At 40.2% G+C, this 23,291-nt stretch overlaps 1 protein-coding gene and 1 non-coding gene across 2 annotated transcripts in view; both read right to left on the bottom strand.

Annotated features, from left to right (window-relative positions):
* Nucleotides 1-10,182, bottom strand: part of LOC139767811 (uncharacterized) — a 59,368-nt gene extending 49,186 nt beyond the window's left edge. The window contains exon 1 of the mRNA XM_071697441.1: nt 9,982-10,182. The gene's annotated coding sequence lies outside the window, so the exon portion shown is untranslated. The remainder of the gene's footprint in view (nt 1-9,981) is intronic.
* A 12,260-nt stretch (nt 10,183-22,442) lies between these two features.
* Nucleotides 22,443-22,515, bottom strand: Trnak-cuu (transfer RNA lysine (anticodon CUU)). The gene has a single exon. It is a non-coding gene; the product is annotated as a tRNA-Lys (tRNA).
* Between the last annotated feature and the right edge of the window lie 776 nt (nt 22,516-23,291).

Raw genomic sequence — 23,291 nt, 5'->3', positions numbered from 1 at the left:
TATATTCGGGCGTCGGAGCCCAGGCTGCTCCGTTATTGCGAAGTGACTTCTTCGCTTTATATTGTCCGCCGCCATACGAAAACGATGGCACGTCATTTAACATCTGACGCCCACGGGAGACGAAGTAAGATATTTGTCCGCGTTCGAGCGACGTCGGTTTCGGTAATAACGCTCGTAGGGGGAGTTCCGAGAGGAGGGTACGCCGATAAAGGGGCGTCGATAAGGTTTTCCCTGGGAGAATGCACCCTCTACGTCGTGAAGGCATCCGGCCGCGAGGAAATTTGAAATACCACGTCGAGAGGGTCCCCACGAATCTGATATAATCGGCTGAAAAATGCGCTCTCGAATAGAATCTCCGATAGAAGGAAGAATTCTCTCTTCAATCCCTTAAAATAAGGATCATGTTTTTCTATTTTTCAGGAAAATGACGAAATTTATTTTTATACGGAGATCCCCGGATATTTTAACGTATACTTTTCCCACTTTGAGTTTTACAGCAGAGATCTAAAATGTCATGAAAATTAATATTCTCGTTATTAACGATGCAATTTTCTTTTTATTGAAAAGAGCTGTTTAAAGCAATGATCATCTGAGAACAAATAAATCGTGTCCTTATACCACAGCAATGAGGGAATAAGAAAGTTTCATGCGAAACGGCATGTGGTCAAGTCACCTCTTGATATATCGCGTTGATAAAATTTCACGAGATAGTAAATTTCGCGAAATTGAATTCGTCGCGATGAGAAAAGTTGAACGAAATTCCAAGTTTTGAAGGGAGGAGACTTTTCTCTCGCCCTCCGCGACACCGCGTCTTCGACTTTGACGATGATTCTCCCGTCTACCCGAGAAGCGAGGGAAGGAGTAAATGATTTAGGGAGCATCGTTCGTGACTTTTGGAGTTCATTACACGATGGAATGGAGCATGGACCATGCGATTGCTGGATTGTTCCGCGTGAACTGATCGCGACAATGTCATTAGGATTCCTATCGACCCATCCGGAGTCCGGAGAACCGGGAAGCGAATTCATTTCTTGCTTCTGGCAAAATGCGAGAAACGAACTGTATTCAAAAAATAAAACTATCCCGGTACACATTTTTCAATTATATCACGTTGAAATAAATGACAATAATTACAATATGCCTCTGTTTTTTGGTATCGAAATTATAATTAGAGTTTTCTCTATTATGTAAACTTTTCTTAAAATAGTTCAGATAAGAACAAACTTGCAAAAATATGTCGAATGACATATAAAATATGTTAAATGATATAAATAATAATTCTTATCTTATGGCCGGAATATCTAGAAGATATTTCCAATTATAAATAAATATTTAGAGAATGGACTAGGAAGAATGACGTATAACAAAAATCTTATAAAAATATGTTAAATAATAATTTGATGAACTTATAACTATAGAAATAACCAGAGAATACTTTCAATCATTAATAAATACTCAGAAAAACAGCGACGTATGAGAAGAAGTCTTTCGAGGAATCTTATACGGTGCAAAATATAGGCAGTCGCAGCAGTTGAGATTGCGGCTATTGGCCAGTGAGAATGATCGAGCGACCGTCGTTCGGAGAATCGAATAAACCAATTCCTTTGATTGCAGCTGGCTATCACGCAAGTGTGCGGCGCGATTCCGACCGGCAGAATAGTTTATCAAAGCGCGAATGGACTTTCATTTGACCGACAGAACTCCGATTGAAAGATCAGAATTCAAAATATCTCTCGTAGAGGCTCAATCCGATCGTTGAACTACCTAAAGTTAATCGCAAATGTTTCGTGCAGTACTTTGATTTACTGCTTCGATACGTTTCGCGAGAAAATTACATAAATATTCCCTTGCGACTTATTGTTCGCAATTGAACAAAATCGTTGGATGGTAGATTGGAAATTATTCGGTGAGAAAAACTTTTCAAGCAAGCCGGCGAGCCGGCATTATCCTGCATACCGATTAGCATCGCTTATATTATCTCCGGAGCGCGTTAAGACCCATTAATAAGAATTAAGGGCGACGGGCGGGCGATTAAGGGTACGCGGGATCGACTCCGAAGGGATGTACGCCATGGTACGCGGGGTCCGTTTTGTTTCGATACTTCTCGGTTTTCCCGGCAGCAACAGCAACAGCGGCGGCGGCCGCGGCGGCACCGGTAGCACGCTCGTGAATTTAAATGAAACATTAATCAGGATACGTCAGGGGAAATAGCAAGAGGCATGCCTCCCCTCCCTTACGGCCGAAATTTGTAGCGTCACCCTCTCTTTCGGGGACTAATTTAAATCAGCCACCCCGCTGCACCCGGCATTGTCGGGCGCAAAAACAATAGGACAATCCGCTTTTCGCTCGCTCGACACTCTCGTCGGCGGTCTGATTGTTACTGCAAATACTGGCAGGGCCCGCACGACAAATTGATAAGCGGCCTACACAATGGCGAGTCTTGTATAGCTTCGCGATGGAAATTCTTTCGCGAGGGCTAAATAAAGAGTATAATTGTCAGAATAAATGCGTCGCGCTTTGTCAAATGTAGATTCATTTATTCGACACGACTTGTGCGAGTCTGAAAAGAATTGTTTAAAAGCTCTTGCAGAAAATAGACGATTTTTTACGTCAACTTGACATTTAACAACATTTAAATGTTTTCGAAATGAAGGTAACTTTTCATTATACTTTTTATTACCACGCGCGACTTGTTTAAAAGAACGGATAAACGCCATTTTCAGAGTCTCATTTGTCGCGGGGTGGTTGAAACGCGCGCGCTGTGACGCAAATAAAACCGGGTCTCGGTGACGTGGAGTAAATTGCAGCCGGGCGATCGTTTGGAAGAACGCAGTTGCAGCGGAACACGCTGCAACAAGAGCCTAATGACGATGCAGGGTGGATACGAGGTACGAGATGAGGAGAAAGCGCTTTACGATGAAATCCGATGCTCGATAATAATCGCGTCCGATCGGCGTCTTGGATGCACTTTCCTGCCGCGCGATCTCATAACAAAGCCTTACATTAGCATTGCTGCGGCGCTGCCGCGGACTCTCGTATTCCAATTGACTCCCGTATTCCAATTGATATCCATCTGTCCGGGCCAGTGATTATCGATTGCGCTAATTGGTAATCTTCCGATGCATTCGTTCTCAATTATAGATAGTCAATAGAGATGCGGTAGCTTTGCATAAAAGACTGTTGCGCCGCAAATGTCGATACCTATCTTTCAACCTAATAATTCTCAACATTTTTTCATCTATCATGTACTTGTTATTTATGTATTATATTGTATACGCATATTGCATGATTAAAATACAGTAATAAACATCAAGAGAAACAAACAGCTAAAATATAGAAATAAATATGATAAATATATAACATGTAAACTCGATATTTTGTTTAAAATTTGAATTTATATAACTCTTGTATTAAACGTAATTTAAGCGAAATAAAACATGCAGTAATTGCTAGACACAATAATTTTTTAAACTGTGAAAAATATTTTTGTTCGTCTTTCATAATCTTTTAACTAATATCTTTGCGTATATGTATCGCCTCAGCAGATTGATCTTCCATGCTAATTATAATATCGATCGCGTTAATGGGCGGACCGGCGAATCGCATAATCGGGCATAATTGCATAATGATCGACGACTTATTACGATTCATTAAGTCTACCGCTGTCAGAGGCTTACGTCCCCGTAAATTATCAGTCCGTGATGTTCGACAGAACTGATTCTCATGTATACGACGCGTTCTCGCCGGGCTATTAAGACGCATAATAAGTAGTCCACGGAATGATCCTTTCTATATAAGGTGACAGACTTCAAGGCAGCTCAATCAATCGTTCGACATGTCAGAAAATAGCAGTTTCCATATATTTGACGACATTTTATGCAAAAAGATACCTTGATCATGTAAAATAATCGCCTAATTTATTCTGATATTGGATCGTATGAGTGTACTTAAATGCATTTAAATTAATAATTTATTTCAAGTTCGTTAATGCAATATCTAGATGAACTCATTTCCATAACCGTGTAAGTCTATACATAATAATCGATTTATAATATATCGTTAATAACAAATAAAAAAGTCATCTGCTGCATTTTATTACAATTCATTACACCTTCAGCTTTCTATTATCCCGCTTTTTGCGAGAATTTTTCCACTCTCTTATTATGCGCCGGTTTTTTTCCATGTCTCTCTTTTCATAATTTCAACAATGTTATATCTTGAGAATAGAATGTTTCATTACAGGAACATCGTATAGGCAGTATTTTTTTGCGCCTTCGGAAAAATGCTACTAAAAGCATCATCGATGTACCAGGGAAGAGAGAGAGAAGAGGGGAAAAAAAGATCGAGACGTATCGCAATTGCACTACTGACGTTGCGCCGCAGCTATTTTCTTACCGTGGAAAATCGAGAGAGAATGCCGCGGATATGAGAATAAAAATCGCCATGCGGATAAAACGGCGGGGAAAAAAAGCGGCTGTGAAGGGGCACTGAAGAAATTCGGATATATGAAAAATGCGGACACGAGAGAGGAAACACGGGACGTGCAGTCGCGGCCGGCTTTTGTAAGTTCTCACGATGTGCAAAAACTTCTCGCCGACGTATTATGTCGTTTTCGCGTACGAAATTTCTCGTCAGAAGCGATTTTCCGGCCGGCGGAAAGTTCGCCGTGAGTGGTCGCTCGAGAATAGACGTGGAAAATGGGAGAAGTTTATACTCCTCGCGACGAATTTTTAATTCGGCCTTATGAGAATGGGAGGACGAACTTCGAAACTTGTTAGACGCAAGTTCGAAATTTTTATTTGACGTTACTTGGCAGGAGATACGTAACATTAAAAATTCTATTTGCACTCGAAGGATGACGTTTTACTATCGCGATCGTAAAACTTAACTTCTAAAAATTCTTATGTCATTATTCGTTTATGACGCAAAGCTCATTGAATCTTCGAAAATTTTTCCCTTGAAGAAAGATCTATTTTAACTGATAAAAGAGATTCGTGCGAGGTATATGAATGCGAAATATATACGGAATACTCTATGTGTGCAATGAAATTTTCTTCGGACAGAAATTACATCGCGCTCTTGAAGGCGCGGGAAGAAAAACGTTTTGCGAGAGGGCTGTGGGAGAGCCTGCGAATACAGGCGTAGACGGCGACACGCGTGTCGGACTGCCGCGTTAAGGAGAGTCGCCGAGGGGTGGCTTTCCCACGGATAAATCGCGACAGCTCAGCACTATGAAGAAGTGAGGAGAGGAAGGAACGAGAAAAGACAGAGAGACAGAGGAAGTCCGAGGGGACGAAGGATGAGGTCTTGAGACCCCGACATGCTCGCGCCGGTACTCGTGTCTCCTCGCCTTGTAGGAATTTCAGAGGACTTTCGTGTTGGCTCCTTGTTTTCTTCTTTTTGATCCTCTCCCGAAGCTGCCTCCATTTCTCTCGCAGTATTCAATACAGTTACATGACGGGACTCTGGTTGAATTTGGGATCCAACCGTTGAGAATTGAGACGCAAGCATTTTTCTTTATGCCGAGATAAGAATAAATCTATGTAGTAACATTTAGGGAATAGCATTTTTTATTATCTTTAATTATATTCACCCTCTCAAATTCAAAGCTGTTAATCGACATCAGATCGCAAATAAATATGCTTCCTATACAAAGAAAAATAGCGATATATTTTAGGCTCTATATTTCATTATGTTAAAAAAAGCAGTTATTTTGCTAAAATAATTAAAGAATCCGCAACTTATTTCGCGCGACATTATGATAAATTTATCTCCGCAGCTCCCAGTGTTTCGCTCCTCGCCCTCCGTCAACCCTTGTCGCACGCATCCTTCCTACAAAATTATATTCGTTCCCACGAATTATTCGCCACTCCTGAAAATGCCCTTTTCCATCCCTTTGTAAAAGCCTCGCTCTCTCGCGCCAATTGTCTGGGAAATTCTAGCTAGTACCATGTTTTCTCCTAATAGCAACGAGATCTGCTTCGTCGGTGAAACGGTCTAGATAAGAAGGAACGAAGCGTTCTCGCTGGTAACGGACGCGTAAGATTTGTTTTTATCTTGCGCGCCGGGAAAACGTCGAGTAAGGTTTCCGTCCGGGGGAGAAAAATTGCGCTGTTCCGTGCCGGATAATCGCGAGGATCGCGATGGGATACGTTGCTCCTGGAAGACGGCAACCTTACCGGAACTATGTGAGAAGGTTCAGGTGCCATCGCACCTTCCTTTACGAACAAACGGCGGAAGCTAGCTTGCTTTAAAGAAATAAACTCGGATCCGAAACAAAATACCACTTCAAGAATAAAGGGTAAATTTTTGCGCCATTAGTCTGAATTTCGTATCGAAAAGATAATTATTTATCGCATAAAAGAAGAAAAATAACGCTGATTCTCAAACCATTCTCCGAAAATACTTTATCACGCTTATCGGTGTGAGAAAATTATAAATATCTATAATCCATCAGTTAATAAAGATATCAATATCTCTGATAAAACGACTGCAAATAGACTAGAAATTTCCACATCAAGTTTCATCCGCGAACTTTCCCTTAATGTCGAGAGTTTCCGGGAGCAGACAATCACGTACCCTTTATGGTCACTGAACGAATCGTAGCCCCTTCCGTAAGCCCTCCCTCTCCCTAAGGAGGAGTCTCCGCGAACGCAGTCTCCGATCTCCCAGGATAACCTCCCACCCACTCGATCCTGAGCCGAAGCTCTCGACTGCACCCGCGGGATGTATTCTTCCCTCCTCGTCGGGAGATTCTCTTCGCGGGATTAAATCCTAAAGAGTCTTTAATTAGATACGTAAGAGAAAAAAAGCGTCTGGAGGAAAAAAGAAATTAATGGAAATTTGATGATGACGAGGCGAATGTCGAGCTCTTGCAAGAATCGACGATGAACGAAATATACGCCGTAAAATATTTTATTATTTAGTATTGCGCGAGATTTAGTTTATTCGATTTGAGGCATTCTCTTTACGAGAAGTCGAAAATTTTGCTCCGAAATACCGATGCAGAATGAAAAGCAACGACAGCAATAGTCATCGCCGTTATCGTTAGCGTCACCGAATCGCGCCGACAATATTTAAAAGGGCGCGAATGTGGATGCGCACTCAGCCCTTCCGTCGCAGTCGCCCTGCACCGTACTGCAGTGCGGTGCCGTAACTCACGCGTATTCCGCTCTTAAAGGCAGACAGTGGGAGTTAAAGTTAGGGTAGACGATTAAAACGGCTGCGCTGTGCAGCCACCCTTTTTCCTCGCGCGAATAAACGACACATCGGCGCTCTTGTTTCTCTCCCGGTGCCGCTCGACCCTAAGCCGAGAGAAAAACTTGCTTCAATCATCGCGTCGAAGACACGGCATCACCGGGGTATTTCGCGTACTCGAGTCGGATCATTAAGCTCGAAAATTGCGGCGCTCCGCCCGTGGGCGTTGTCGAATTATGACGCTTCGAAGTTCGGGAAGCTCCGCGGGCACATACACTCGCCAGTCGTGGGAACGAACCTTCGTTAGGGTTCGCCACACCGCTTCTCAGGTCAGGGTCACATGATTGTGTTAACTGCAATTTGGGGCATACTCTCAGCCCCCGTATTAGTTTGCGTTTCGAATATAGTGCAATACATGTAATATAACAACAAATAAATAAGCTGCATGTTTAATTAATGTTTAATTAAGTAATATTTCTCTGAAATTCTTTTAAAAATGATAACGAAAAAACGCTAGAAGCATCTTTAAGGAGCATAATTATAGCTAATGATTAGAATAGTAAGTGAATAAATTATATTCTAGTGCCAAATAAAATTACTTGAATTTCGCCAGTTTTCACCTAATTCTAAAATATATGCGTGACATTTTATCTCCTTCTCTCTCCTTTCTCTTTCAAGTTCTTTTCTAATCTAAGTAAATTAGACAGACAAGATATCCAAAAATTTTTGAAACTGTTCTCTTCATATACGTGCGAAAGCTTCACTTACAGAGCGTTCGTTCCCTTTGATTTTCTTTCTCTCTCAAGAGTTTAATTGGTTATTCCGTAATTTCAAACGCGCGCTGGTCTCACCGACGAACATCCAAGGATTGAATAACGAAATGGCTCAGGCAATCGTATTACGGTTATATAAATTCCCTCGAACCGCGGGCATGACGAAGAAGCGAGCCCCAGCTTTCTAGCGGGCTATCTGATCGCCGGAAGTGCGACGTAAAGGGAACGTATGGGAACGTAAGACTTTACGCACGGTATACCGTTACGCGCGTTTCCGCCGTGAGGATTCGCCGTCGCGATTTAATTTTTACCGTCGCCGCGGAAAATCGCGGCGCACGTACACAGCCTCTCCATTTCTGGCGCCTACGGATTCATTCATCGCGCGCGCGGCCCGGCTTATTATTCTCTCGTCGGGCTCTTTTCCGCGCGAGGTCACGAGCCACGTAATAGCCGCGAGGAGGAGCGCCTCTTTTAGAAATTGCCGGGAGAAATTCGCGGAGAAATTGCGAGGAGACTTACGCTGGAGCTCGATGCGCCGACCTTTGCCGGGCACTTTGAATCATATCGACGAAAGGAATCTCTTGGCGCGAATTACGGTCGATCACATCGTACGAGCGAGATATATTTTTGTGGAGAGAGTAGACGAATAGTACCAGATTAGTGGCGATGATAATTCATGTAGACGTAACACGTAATAACGACGCAAATAGCGAGCGGATAATATTTTCATATATCGATGACGATAATATAGCAAACTGTTGTATTTGAGAATCAATTTTATCGTTTATATGCTAATAATACCTTGTGATTAGAATAACAAAATTTTAATGGACAAAATATGTCGTTGCATTCTATTATTAAATAAAAATTCGGAAAATAACTAAAATAGAAAAACGTTATAATAGAAAAACGAAATAAATCAATATTTTTGCCTAATCTGTTGAGATATGCTGAAGCTAAAGTCGTTGAAAAGCCGTAATCAATACAGCATAATACGTTATGCATTATACAAAGTGTGAGAGATAATTTCACATTTCAAAATGGCAGCTGATCTTGCAAGACAATGCAAGATTGACATAAAAGATTAAATTTATTATTCCATGAATGTCAAATTGACTTTTTACTTAACTTCAGCGAAATATTGGAATATTAATTCTTCCTGTTGCAATTCTTATCGCGCGTCGAGTTTTCTATTATAGACTTTCTCTTTTATAGTCTTTCATAGATAAAAATTCAACCGTTAATTATCTAAACATTTTATATGTTCAGATAATTAACTCTCTGTTATAACTACTTAATGAAACATTTATGAACCTTATAACATTTATTTTCATAGAAAACATGCTGGATTTTAGTCATTAATTCGATGTAATAAAATCTTACAGAGTATCCTGTATAATTTTCTAAACTTTCCTGCTCCATGTAAGATATACGGCTCGAAACGAGATGTCAGTGTGAAACGATATGTCAAGATAATAACGCATTGAAGCGAAAAACATCGGAAAAGGAAAAGACTCGTGACGTAAAGAACGCAAGGGTGATCAAATATGAAAAATCTCTCATATATCCTTAAGCTTATCGTTAGATTTAAATCTTTCAAAGCCTGCTCTCCAATTTCCGTCTTATCTTTCACGTATATTACCATTCGGAGCATCCGACGTTTCGGAGCATATCCGAGAAAAAAAGATCGTGACTTCTAAACTTTGCGGTTTAATAAAATCCGGTTCGAATCCTTCGACAGGCCAAATATTTGAACAATTCCAATTTCCACACACGCCGGATTACAGGACGCTCGCAAAACGTCACGCGGACGCGTCGCCGAATTCTTCGATCGTGTTTGTCGAAACGCCCGCGATTCTAATATTACGAATGCTCCAGATCGCGATCCGTCGCGGATTCGAAGACAGCTTCTCACCGGAGAGCTACATCTCGCGACGCATTACGCACACCCTCCGTCGTAGTGCGCACCGCTTCGAGCCCCCGTCAACCCTCTCTCGCCACGGAATCGTACCTTTTTCTCCATCGAACGTCATCCCCCATCGGCTTCGGCGTGCTGCGTTGCTACCACCTGGCGAATTCACAATTTTTCTAACTGTTCACAAGTGTAATTACGTACTCGCACTCGATCCTTACGCACTATCTCTAGTCGCGAGCGAGCGGCGAGCAGAAATAAACAGAACGAGCTACCACCGAACGCGACGGTAGCTCAACGGAGACTGAGCACTGCTGCTGCCGGCTACCGAGAGAAGAATAGTGGGAGGTCGGCAGGGCCGTAGGGAAAGGGTGCCTCGACTCGGATGTACGTGCGATGCGGCCCGTAGGGGTATCGATATCGAGGGAATGTCCTACCTGCGAATTACCGGATTTTTATAGAACGCACGGGAGAACTAAAACGCTCTCTCCAATGGGAGTCACGTACACCGAATGGGGTAGAATTCCACGGGAAGTCCGCATCATTTGTGTTTTCCTGTATAGACGGCGTTTGGGAAATTTCCGGCATAAGGCATAGAACAGAATATTTATTGTATTTTCAGGGTATCAGTCGGAAAATTGCGAGATAAAGGAAAACGCGAATATTACGGAGAAAAATATTTAACGAGACATGTGAAAATAGAAAGAATTCAAATTAAGGTATAAAGATAAGAGAATGATTACGAAAATTAAAATTGCACTTTTACCAAGTGCAACTTTTACCATTTTTAGATTAGCTCGATAACGTCCTTGACAATTTTTCATTAAAGTCAAATGAAGCTTTTGCAATTAATGTCCTAATGGAATTTTCTCTTATTAGTCCTTATGTTGCTTATTAACGCAGCTTTGCATATGCAAAGCGACTTTTCGTGTATTTTCCTTTCTGACGTTTGAAGTAAAACACGCGGCTTTGCACATCTATAAAAAGTCTTCTCTAACCCTTCTTTCTTATCTGTAAAGGGTTCAAACTACTAAAGAAGAATTTTCTAAATATTTTTTTATGATTCGAAATAATACATCTAAAATATCTGTTTGGTAATTTATTTCGAGCCTCAAAACAAATATTATAGATTTCGATGATTAAAATCGACAACTGCAGGAAACCCGTGCACGTGAATAAATAGTTTCCATACGCAACCCGAAACCTACACCCCTTTTATACGACGTTCCTCGATTGCAACGATACATGCAACAAATCCTGCATCGCCCACGCAATTTCACGCGGTCACGTCATCGTCGTTTGTCCGTCCGTCCGTTCGGACGACGCGTGTGCGTAATCGCCGTCGGGTCCGAAAAGGAGAAAAAAAGCTGCACCATAAAATCCGCACGCCCTTGTTCCTGCGCGCGATGTCACTCATTCGGTTGAAGGGATCACCCGGCGAGTCTCCCCTCGCGTATCGCCCTTCTTCGGAGGGTGCAGGCGTTTCTGCGCTCACTCCCGTCCTGCACCCGATTAGCATACGGCCGGCCGGCTTGCGTTGGCGATGTCTCGATGAAGCAGAAAATCGAGGCTCCAAGTGACGGGCCACGTACAGAGCGAGCTCGCTCACGTGGCTTAAAAAACATTGCGCAAAAGAGCAAATGACGATGCCACGAGAGATCTCGTATTTATAAATAGCAAGGATTATTTCGACGATCGCTGCGTTTTGGATTATAATTATGTTAAGTTGACATTTATACAATTATACATGCCTATTATTTTATTTATTACTCTTATTCCTGTTCACTTTAGAACTGTGTTGTTCTTGTTATTGTACAACTCCGCGACGTTTTCAGATCGTAAAATAATTATTAAGTGAGATTATTGTCGCCAAAATCAGACTCTTATTTAAATTCTTCATTAAACGTGCCATTTATCTCCTACACTCGATTTTAGATTATTGATCTAATTATCAGATCTGAGTGTGCATTTCCATCGCGCGAGGGTACATTATGATCAAAACGCAGTGCCCCTGGAATTCCTGTGTCTAGCACATTAATTAGATTCATTGTTATGCTACGGTAATTCACGTATTCATTCGACCGTTCAATATGCGGTAATATATAATATTACCGTATAACTTGATGTTTTTGGAGCATTATAAAAAGAGAATATATCTGGATTTCCTTTTTCTTCTCGCTTTTTTTTTACATAAAAATCTCTAATGTATTAGATTTGTAGCTATTGATATTAACTATGATTTATGAGTTACACACACAATATATATACAATTCCAATTCCACTGCAATACATCTTCATAATTAAATGTTTAACCGCGGAGTAATAAATTAATAAGACAATAATTGACACTTTGACGTGACAAGAGAAATCACGGCAGATAATATGAATATATCTTTTGCCCTTCGCCTATCCCGTAGAAAATAGAGATAAAGCGCATCTACCTTGGCAGTTCGTGCGCCAGCTACGCCACTCCTGAAATTGATCGTGATTGATCGGCTATTAATTTTTTATCTAATAACGAAGAGTGGCGCGACCGATAATGGACTCGGGCTAGTTAAAGCGCGCGCGGCGCCTATCGAAGTTTCGCTAAAGCGATTACGCTCTCGCCAGAAATTCGATGTAATGTTATCGAGTTTCGTTAAAATTCACTTATACGGAAAAATGATTAAGCTTTTATGCGCGAGTCTGTATCTAAATTTGTCTTGTCTGAAAATTACATTTCGCCTCGGTGTTATTTACTAACTAAAATTGAGTTAAACGAGAGTCAACAAAAGTTTTAATGGCATCTACTGTTAATACGAAATTCCATTAAAGACGTTATTCGATAAATCATTTGTGTTTCTAATTATTTAAACATTGGTTGATCTACTTTCAAAATCTGAATAAAAATAAAAAACACACTGTTAAATTCGTGTCAAATTATATTCAATTTGGGTTATTTTCAACCATTTATAGGTTGCTTCTACTCAATACGTCGTTAATTTACCCAAAACAATATTAATTTAACTAAAAACTAAACCAGTGGAGTTAAAATAATACTGTTTTGTGTTAAAATAACAAATTTCGACACACAGTAAATTTTATTCTTTAATATTTAACAGTGCATTACAGTAGTAATAAAAATTTACAACAGCATGCATAATTGTTTTCAGCATGCAACAAATACGAAATGACTTCGACACAAAAGACACTTAATTATTTAAACGGAACTACGTCGATCAAACTTCTATTGCCCCACTTTGTGTTTATCAATGCGTGCGTAACGGTGAGTTCGTAACAATGGCGTTACGTGAGCTGGCTATCCTTAATATCCGAGCAGTTCGAATTTATTTCGCCACACGCGCTATTATTCAGCCCGCTTTCTCTGACGGCCTGCACTTGTCCGTATAAAATCCTACTTTTCAGCATTAAAAAAAAAGAATTCCACCGCCATCAAACGACTTTTACGAGAGTCGTAAAGCTACGGGTGTAACGCCGGAGGGCTGCGTACGTATAGAGGTACCTAGTTCGCGTTTGTGTCCTGGAAAGGATCGGAGGCTATAATAGTCGAAGTAAAAAGGATAATCCAATAAGACGAACTAACGAAAACTTGCACTTGCGACGCATATTCGGAGGACGTACGATTCTCGTTTTATGCAGAGGGATAAACGTCCAAAAGGTATCTCTGGTAGTCGTCACAGAAATTCTATACCCTAGAGCTTAGGCCTTTTACCGTGATACGATACTTTTATGGAAAAACGCGTATCGTATATCCCTCTTTACCTGATGGAGAAATAGCTATGGTATTTCTGGAGTTAAACTCCAGTGACGCACACTCGAGGATCGGCAGCCGTAAATCAAACCAGGCCGCGGATTTCGGGTACGCGCGAGTTTGGCTGGGCGAACGAGAATGTATCCGTGGACGTCGTAAAATTGATATTTATCCTGGCTGGCATCCAGCGCGCGGAAGCTGCGCCAGCTTTTCCGCGGATAATGCCGCGCGCGGCGTAATTATTTCGTTCCGGAAGCCGCAGACGCCGGCCCGGTTTTTCCGTCCGGGGGGGGTTTTTTTTTTGCCCGCGTTTCTTTTCAGTCGCGGATTAAAAGCAGGCGTGTGTGCGCACACACGAGGTCGACGGGAAAATTGACTCGCTCGTCGAAAGTCAGAAATATCTTGAATGGCAAGACACTCGCGATCGATCGATTACTTTTGCCGCTTGACATACGGAGTATAATGTCGGATAGAAAATATAGGCGCGGTAACAAGGTAAAATACACGGAAAAAGCCTTCGAGCTATATATTGAGCCAAGTTTTTTTTTTGTACTTTAGTATACTTAGATAGCGAACAGGTTTTCTCACAGTTTTCTCACAGTCGTAGTCAATATTGGGTTTAATGTAGCTTGGTAAGTTTGATTTATTTTAAAGATCATATTCCTGCAGTTTATATGTAAAAGTATTTAAATTATAGCCGTACGATACTATATAAGATATTTTGAAAATGATTTAAAAGGCAGAGAGTTAAAAAAGCTGAATTATCGCGGAAATGTCAAACAAATTAGACGTCAACACAAATATCTTTCTTGTTCCCAGCGACGCGACGTTCCGTTGCCGTTGTCGTTATTAAAGAATGCGATTTATACACAGTAAAAAATCGTGCGTCCAAATGTTAAAATTTTCTTGTGTTACCAAGATTTGACTATTATTTCAATGTAAAATTGACATACAACAGCTATGTTATTATTTTCGTAACATTTTCATGTGTTATATTTATGTCAACGTGATAACTAACACTTTATGTATGTCATTTAGAAATTGAATATTATTTTGAGTTCTTTTAACATAATTATTTCAAAAAATCAACACGTCTTAAAGTTATTTTAACATAAACAAAAGTTAAAGTAAATCTTCAAATAATCGTAAACTTTGACATATAAAATAATCAAATTTACTAAAATATGTGTTAATATAACTCAAAATAAAATGTATAATATACATTTCGTAAGAGTTACATTAAATCAGACGGAGTAAAATGTTATATCGACATTTTGTACAAGTTATTTTTACATTATACTTAAAGTTAAAAGAACACATATAAATGTAAAATATAGTGTCAATAAATTAACATTTCTAATTTGTCAACAAGTAACACACGATGAATGAGTTATTTTAACATAAAATTTAGAGTGGACTTTCTGGGACATTTGAAAAATGTTACAATTAACATTTTATTTTTTACTGTGTACGAGCGACCTCTCCTTCGGAGTCACGTTCGCTCTTGGCTATATTCCGGGATTATCGGATGTCATCGGGAGTCGATATCGCCGCGTAAGCTTTACTTCCGTAAAGTGCGCGCGGTAATCCCGACGTGCCGCCGGACGTTATCGGTTGACTCCACGATAACGGAATAATCTGACCTAGGCGGATTTTCCCCGAGTAGAAAATCCCTGGAGAATTGGCGAACACACGCGACGTATTGCACCGTGTACGAGATGTCGATAACCGCGAGCCGGCGATTTCACCGAAGTCGACAGCGTAACGCGAATATAGCCTGAACAGACCTAATTCCCCGATTTGTGGACGGTTCGTCGATCTCCGTCCGCGAAATTTCGCGTTATGCAAATTCACTCGTGATGGAAAATCGCGTTGGCTTATTTGACGTATGTATATTAAATATTAAATGAGGAAGATTAATTGCAAATTCTGCTCGTACGTGCATACCATTATGCTGGAAAATAAATATTTAGTCTAAATAAATAATTCAGTCAGATACATATTGTTAATATAATAGTAAGGCTCACAAGATTACAAATCAATCGAAGAAAAATGGAGCGTTGAGCCGTAACAAGGTGTTGGTGTTCGTATATTCTATACTTAAGTAAAGAAGTAACAAATTATAATGTACATACCGTACATATACATATATTCCAACTTAATAGACTGCGCGCCGCAAATTTGTCGGACTTGAAACACAGCTATCTTGGAACATTAATACCCTTCCCTCCCCGAAATTAAATCGACACGATTTAATTATTTAAAAAACTGTAAAGAATTTATTGCGAAAAATATTACCTCATCCAGGATTCGAACCTGGAACCTCCCTCATTCCGTGAAGGGCGTCGTACCAATCATGTTAAGATTACGATTGATATTAATATTAATTAAACAAGTATATCATGCATAAATACGGATCTAGAAAATTATCTTTGTATTTATCTTTGGATAAAAAATTATGTAAATAATTAAGTAAAATATAATAATTTAAATTTCAATTAAATTATTACATTTTATGCAAGAATGCAACATTGCATATTACTTTAGGATTGATAAAGCGGAAAGTGCACGTTCTCGCAAATGATATATCGACGACGCTTTCTCGTGAATTATCCGTGAACAGATTCGGTCAGTGTATATAACCGTGAAAGATGCAGAAACCGGAAATAGCTGGTATCACCTAAAGCATTATGATGTCGACAGGCACACCCACGACGCGCGATTTCGAAGCGAAACAGAAAGGGAAAAAAGAACGATTGTTCGCAGGTTACTCCGCGCGAAGAGATTTTAATGACGTCGTAATTCAGCAAGTTCCGTAATGCCACCCAAAATTCTCGGTTTCATACAGCCGGTCCTCCCCCAGAAAAAATTATACACTGCAGGAAGTTCCGACATTCCTTGAATTTCAGAGAAGAAACCGCATCTCTCCGTTACTTTACGAGTAATCGAAGACATTTGTTTTCTCAATATAAAAAATAATTGAATTTAGACAGAGTATACATATTTAATACGTATTTTCTACAACCAACGCATTATTAATCTTATTATATAAGTCATAAAATAATTTTTTATAAATATAGCATTGACCAAGAAACCTGTATTCTAACTTCTTTGATTATTAAATTTTTAAATATTACTTTGTTTTCATATTGTACTAATACAACAGTTATGAAGCACTTCAAACGGAACACTAAACTCTGAACGACGAGGAGCTTTCTGAATATTTTATCGAGGAACTACCGGCGGAGCGATAAAATATTAAGATCGACTTCCGATGTTCAGGACGAGCGGCATGGGTAACGGTAACTGGAGCAGGATTTCCGCAGAGAAAGAAAAATCAGAATGATGGCAGAAAGACCCGTCTTTCTTGTTTACGTTGCATACGTTATATTATCCTAATTAAGGAATAGAGATATAAAAAAGATTTTTGCTATCCAGTTCTATGTATTATGTATATTAAATATGTATATAGACGTAATTTTTATTTCTAATTTCCTTATTATTTTTCAATTAGAGTCCTGCTTCAACTTTTCCTCAAATGTTTATTAATTGCACTATCGCTCACAAAAAACGTACACATATGAATGTGTATAATGTGTAAATGTATGTGAGTGTCCGTAGTACATTGAGCTCAGGTCTGTGGGTTCGCTAATCCCAAAATGACGGTGCGGATCAGTCATCCCTGCAGAAGCACGCGTTACTAAACCCATTAAAATACCAAGATGCACTTTTACAACGCAAGAATTCAGGCTTTCCGACATTGCATTATTTCTTTTTCTTTTTCTTTCATATGGCTTACGGTCGAGAGCCATGTAGGTAGGCCTAAAGCCTGTTTTTGCTTGTTATGTTTCTTTCGATGTTATGTCCAGCATTCCCTCCATCTTTTGGGTAGTTTACCTTGTGCTCATTTTCCGCATTTTACTAGTTTACTGTCTTCTATCCTGTCCACGTGCTTGTTCCAATATTTCCTTCATTGTTGAACCCACTTTGTTCTCGTAATAGACAGGACATGATAAAATGAGTTCGACATTACATCATTTAATCGTGTTAATTAGATAAACGTAATTGATCGTTTGCTGTTTCAAGCATACGTAAAGTACTCAGGGAGTTACAATAACCGCTACATCTTCGCTTCAGCAGAGCGAGTTTAAAAAAAAGAAGACGTATCGCTGGAGGGACGCGTCGGATGCACTTCGACGATGCACCGATCCGCCAACGAGAGGAGAGATGCAACACCGGTGTAATAATCGTCGTGGTCGCGCTCTCGGTCGAGAGAGTCTCGTCGCGCGGCGCGGCGCGACGACGGCAACAGCGAATTTCACGGTCAATCGGACCGCTTTCCTTCCACAGCTCGCTGGCGGTCTCTCCTCTCGATTTCGGACGCACGTGTGAACGCGCGTACGACGCGCGCTGCACGGAACAATATGTGATATTCATTTCACGGCTCGTTAGCGAAAACCGCCGCGCCGCGCGCGCGCGCGCGTTCGTCCGGTCGCGCTTCGCCGAGCGTGCCGGAAGGGAGAGCGCAAAAAAATGCCGTCTTCTCCGAGAGCTTTCCGTGCCTCCTATACGAGCATGCATGCGTCTCTCGTCGCAAAAGCGGGGCTACACCTCGGATCACGTCGCGTAAGACCGATTTACACACCCTACTAGTCGGCTCGAGGTTTCGGCCGAGTAACCTGACTCGATGGGGCTCGAATGTGTCAATACGTGCTCGACCACTCATCCGAGTGCTCGCGTGTGTACATATACACACGTCCGAAAAGTCGTCTCAGCTGCCGCTAGTGTGTGCAAACTGGCTATTACGAGACGCCAAACACGCACTTTCTCCCTTTTGCAACCCCAGAAATCCCCGTGCCGCGTCCTCAGAATTTTCTATTTCGCTGGAAGCGTCATGATGTAAGATATTAGATTTTTTTTAATTCATCGTGTATTTAAGCGTCTTATTATGTACTTAAGGGGATGCTGGAGCCGCAGGCAAACTCGATCAGCGTCGATAAAGAAGTGCTCACCGACTATATCTGTCCTTGTATAGACAAAGATATAGACAAGGATAGCACGCTACATTGCACGCACACATACGCACGATACACATCGAAATTATACTTTTATATTACGCTTCCAAATCTTGATTTGGGGGGTTTATCGATGTTTTTATTGTTGTACAATTCAGGGGAACTTGTTTTCGCGTTCGTACCAATGGTATATCTCTTATATGAAATACATCTTGTGACGAGCTGACAGCTCGCCGCAACTCGAGACGCCATATTGGGATAAAAGTAGATAAGGAAATCTGTACTTCCGTAATTTTTTCTCGTTTTCTATATAAAATCGGAGTTCCCCTGAATCATTAATGTATGTACTGCAATTCTGGAGGATTTTTAATTCTGTCAAATATTAACGACGCTACGTTTCGACAAAAAAATGCCGGTAAAACAGACGGCTCCAGCATCACCTTATATATATATATATAATGCTCTAAGTATTTAATACTCCTAAGAAAATTAAAAAAATTAAATATATTTTGTAAATTCTATCACCGCATGCAAAACTGAATACTGTACCATTGACATACTACGGCACTTCCCTAACAGTCGTTAGGTACCGATACACGATTTTATTCAAGTGTTAAACGTATCGTCTATTCGTTAGAATAGCCGGATAACTGAAGATTAACGAACTTTCCGAAGCTGAAGTGCGCATCCATCAATCGCGGTGAAGTTCTGCAAACAGGCGTGGCGGCAGCAATTACCGGGCTTCATTTACCGCGACTGAAGTACGCGCTCGAGTGTGGGCGGGGGGTGCTCTGTTGAACGACAACGTCAAACGCGTCGCAACGCGAGGGGTGCGATGCGTCTTTGAGTACGCCCACACCCCCTGCATATTTATTCCGTCGGGATCTTTTGCGGCGTGCCGCCCCTCACTCTTGCACGACGACCCTCGAATGCAACTCCGACTGTTCTCTTTTTTTCTCTCCTCTCTTTTTTTCACTTTCTCGTTTTTATTTTTTAAATTAAATCAACAGCTAGTCGCGCGTATGTCCCCTTTTGTAGTAAAATAACCGCGTGCGAGGGTTTACCGTGCAGGGTGAAAGGTGTGTAGGGTGCGTTTAAATGAGCATCGGTAATTTGCTATATGAAACTCGCGTGGTGCATCAAACGCGGCGACCTCCTGCATTTTCGCGCGCGAATTCGCGGCACGTCTATCGCGTTTATTTAATTAATCAGCCTCGGTGGGCACGAGCATTTCCAACGTAACAAATGTCGCGGAGCATAAATTGTATATTGTGATATATGTCATCACTAGCATTATATCAAATTGTTTTGTATTATCTCTGTATTAACTGACAATAAATGAATAAAATCCGATATATTCTCATTAATCGCCTATTCACCTGTTCAATAAATACTTTCAACGTTGAAACGCTGGCAGACAATTATCCTACAGTTAGCGAATATTAAAACATAAAGAATTATGCCTCGAGATCAAGATTCTTCTCTTCCTAATCGTATTTGCCAGACGGTGGTCTCGAACATCGGGTGTCGTAATGGTGAAATTTACGCTCTCGTTATGCGACGCGAGAATCGCCGAAAGCATAAATCTCATTTGATTAACGACAGGCGCATAAGGACCGACACTGACGAGCTTTGTAAGGGCTGCGACACCCGGAAGATCGCGCGGATATGAGAAGCGACGAGATGACGCGCCATTCATCGAAATCCGCGGATTTACGACGTGCCTTTTATGTCAAACGTGCCGCAAATCCTCGCGATGAAACAACTATAACATATGGGACACGCAGAGCATCATCCCCCTTATATACGAGAAATTCCTGTGGCATAAAGAAAGTAATTCCGTAATGGAAATGGACGTTACATATTTTCATGAGGTAAAAACCTTTTTTAGATGACAGAAAAAATACGAGCTAAACTAAATTAGAAACAAGATTAATTCGCTAATTAAAGTTTTTAATTCATATTTATTGAATTTTTATAATTATTAATTGGGAAAAAATTTCAAATATTTTTCACTGCTATTAATTTAAATAATTTAAATAATTGAGTCTTCTCGATATTATCGACGTTAATCCTGCCTGGATGTAAGAGTCTTCGATAACTATTGAGCATTTTTCCTAGAGATTTTCGTCGTTAGTACAATTTCAAAATGGATTAAAGCGGAAAAGTATTAGAAGTGAACTTTGTTGATTTATCTTCCTTTATCTTCATTTTTCACGTCAAAATTTATTATTTTATCCGCGGACAAAAGGACTCTTATCCAGTCGCTACTATCTTCTTTCTTATTTCTATCGTTGCAGCGACAAAGATAGAAAACGAAATGTTCCTGACAATTCGCGGGATACATTCGTGTTTCTCGGCAAGATCCATTGTCGCGGAACGACTCGCTTTACCTCGGAAAGACCGCGGTATTACTTGCAGCCAGAAGGAAAAGCAATCATCGCTCTATATCCTTCCTTTCTCCCTTCCTCGTCTTTTGTCATATCCTTGCCGGGTCAAACCAGACAGGCTAGTCAATGAACGAAATCGTTTTCGCCGTCGATCGACTATCGAACCAATCGTTCTCGGTGAAACCTCGTTCGAAAAGCTGTTTTTAGGATCGGTGCCCGAGTTCAATTCTTGTCGCGAACGTAAATGGATATCTGTGATTTTATTTCATCTAAATAAAGGCCGCAAGAGATGGGAGAGAGAGAAGGAGAAAAAGAAGGAGAGACATCGTGGCTCGAGATTTCACGGAATACTGCATGCAACATAAATAATATTTAGCTAAATGAAATATTTACCTGAACATGTACATTAAAATATTTATACAATAAAGTAATTATTGCGTTCTGCATCGCACAAATTTCAAGCGTGGATTCCAAATCTCATCAATATGTACGTATTTATCGATTTCCTATTACCGCGATCATACTATAGCGTACCTACATCTGGTAGCCCCATCGAATGTAATATCCAACTTCGATTTATCTCTCCTTATCAAATGTCCATCTAGAACTGCCGCGAGAAACGCGAGGAGACAGTCGTGCGAAATCCTATCTGTCGAATCGGATTATATATAGATAAAAAGAATCGATTCCACTTGGTGAGGTAAAAGAACACCATTAACGGCGACATATCCATCGCCGTATTGTTGCGCAATGTAAGACGTAAAATTGTTTGAACAACCGTATTTGCGATCCAACAACTTCCTCGAGCTCAGTTCGTTTGCTTTCCCGATTTCACCGCGAAACTGCATGCATTCGACTCCTCGATGTACACTGTACTTCTCGATTCACGTGTGTGTCTACCTTGTTTGGCAAACAAAACTTGAAAGCGGAGCTCGCGGATGCAAATATTTTTTTCGATACGCGCATAATACGTGCTGATCAAACACCACTTATTTCATTTGCTAACTGATGATGAATTAATTCTTTATTTCAACAGGTTTTGTCGACGTAATCCTACGAGATTATACGTCTCTCCGTTAAATCTACCGGAATTGAGAAGCAAATGCTTGATGCAATATTCATGGCATGGCAATTATTATTTTCGTTCTATCGTTAATTGTCAATTAATAATGTAATTCATTTAATTAGGAATCTGTTTGAATCTGAAGAGATCGCAGGATGTATAGAGAATAGAATATAATACGAAAACTGCACACACACTTGTAACACGAAAAGCAAAAAAAATAAATAATTATTTCAATTTCAATTAAACAAAAATACAATTTTTTGTGGCGTTTTTCCTAAATGATAATAGATTTTTCACGGATCTCCAGGATATATTTAAAAAAAATAAGAAAAAAAAATCGCCCAACGTGGGGCTCGAACCCACGACCCTGAGATTAAGAGTCTCATGCTCTACCGACTGAGCTAGCCGGGCACTTGTAGGAACGTGAAGTTTTTGTCAAGATAGAATGTATGCATGCGTTCCAAATGTACTTGCGAACATAGAGAATTTACAATATGTGCGTATGCATATAATTATGTAATTTCTACAAATTTAATTAATCCTATTATATTCGCTTAATGAGAAAATTCATTATCGAGCATCCCATGTTCAATCCTAATTAAGTACCTTAATTTTCAGAGTGTGCATTCGCATTCATTCATATTATTAATGCAGATAAAATATTATTGATTAATTCACAGTTACACGTGCGATAAACGGAGCTCTCCGCGCATAAACTTAATAGCTTTCGTGACATATCGTTCTTAATTATTTAAATAAACCTAACGTTGCGTGTGTAATTAGGAGATCATAAAATAGCGCGAAACTTCGGAGAATAGAATATTATAACCGGATAAAAACAGCCTTATCGTGCATAGTAAATTTCCCCTTATCATATGATACGAACGCAACGCGCGCATAAAAAGAAAGCCTAATGAGGCTATAAGCACGGACCATAAGCGAGATTACCGCTAGACACTTCCCCTAATAATTAATGTCGCAAGTGTCGCAGAATTACTGATCGTAACACCGTGTATATGGTGTTCTCCGAGAAAAATATCTGACAATAATTTTTACTTGTTTTCTTTACGCTACAAATTTGATTATCTCTATTTGTCAACGTCCTTAATTATCAATTATTATGTCTCATCAGTTAAGATTTAATTAATATGCAATGTATATAAGAAAGAGAGAAAGACAGAGATAAT

This window comes from Temnothorax nylanderi, unplaced genomic scaffold (genome assembly GCF_030848795.1).
Source record: "Temnothorax nylanderi isolate EJ_2023f unplaced genomic scaffold, tnyl_v1.0 TNYL_tig0012_pilon, whole genome shotgun sequence".
NCBI lineage: Eukaryota > Metazoa > Arthropoda > Insecta > Hymenoptera > Formicidae > Temnothorax > Temnothorax nylanderi.
This window is presented reverse-complemented; position numbering and strand designations above follow the sequence as displayed.